Source organism: Eschscholzia californica, unplaced genomic scaffold (assembly GCF_041429995.1).
Source record: "Eschscholzia californica isolate CP2 unplaced genomic scaffold, dmEscCali1.0.p SCAF_5, whole genome shotgun sequence".
In the NCBI taxonomy this organism is placed as follows: Eukaryota; Viridiplantae; Streptophyta; class Magnoliopsida; order Ranunculales; family Papaveraceae; genus Eschscholzia; species Eschscholzia californica.
This window is the reverse complement of record NW_028238472.1, coordinates 43,187,167-43,188,197: the sequence shown is the minus strand read 5'-3', so window position 1 is coordinate 43,188,197 and position 1,031 is coordinate 43,187,167.

Here is a 1,031-nt window from a genome sequence, read left to right as displayed (position 1 = left end):
GAAAGACCTCTCTCTCTCTCTCTCTCTCTCTCTCTCTCTCTCTCTCTCTCTCTCTCTCTCTCTACTCTCTCTCTCGAAAGACCTCTCTCTCTCTCGAAAGACCTCTCTCTCTCTCGAAAGACCTCTCTCTCTCTCTCTCGAAAGACCTCTCTCGAAAGACCTCTCTCGAAAGACCTCTCTCGAAAGACCTCTCTCGAAAGACCTCTCTCGAAAGACATGAAAGAAGGTAGATACCTCTTGGCTTCACGTTAAATGATATCCTCAATAAAAGAAAAGGTCAATATTTTGGAGAAATAAGAAAAATTTCCGGGGAATAAAATATCAAAGAGTGGAAAACTAAAAACATTCCCAAACAAACCCTCTATTTTATGTCGCCGGAATATTAGCCGGCCGGCAAACCTTGCCCGAATCTCATCTTCTCTCTCTTTCTTCTCTCCCTTCTCCCTCTCTTCTCTCTCTTTTCTTTCTCCCTCTACTTTATTTCTATCCCCCGCGAAAGATAAGAGCCCCTTCGTGGTTTGGAGAAAGCAGAGCTCCGGCGAAGGAGCTCATCCCCTTCGCTAGAGATAGAGAGAGGAGGGAAAAAAGAATACGTCACCGGTCTCAGGCGGAGGTCGGTGGAGTTGATGGTGGTAGTAGGAATGGAAGAAGAAGAAGCTGAAAAGTATATGGGTTTGGGTGTTTGGGGGAAACAGAAAGTTCTAAATTTTTTTGTTTCCGCCCAAAACTTTGCACCCGGAAAATTTCTTTATTTCCCCGTAACGCCGACCAAAGAAAACCACTCGGCTGTTATATAAGAGATGATGTTGACTTTGGCTTTTCAAAGTTTATGCATTTAAGTACTTCATCTCTTAACCTATATAACTGTACTTTTGCAGAAGTATGTGCTTATAGTTCCATTATTGGAGTATGTCTAGAGTTTCATTTGAAGGAGATGTCATTCGATCAAAGTTCCAATGCGATCAATTTGCCGAACAGTATAAATGAAGAAGATCATCAAGTCCGGATGTGTTATGAGCCGCAATGTTCAG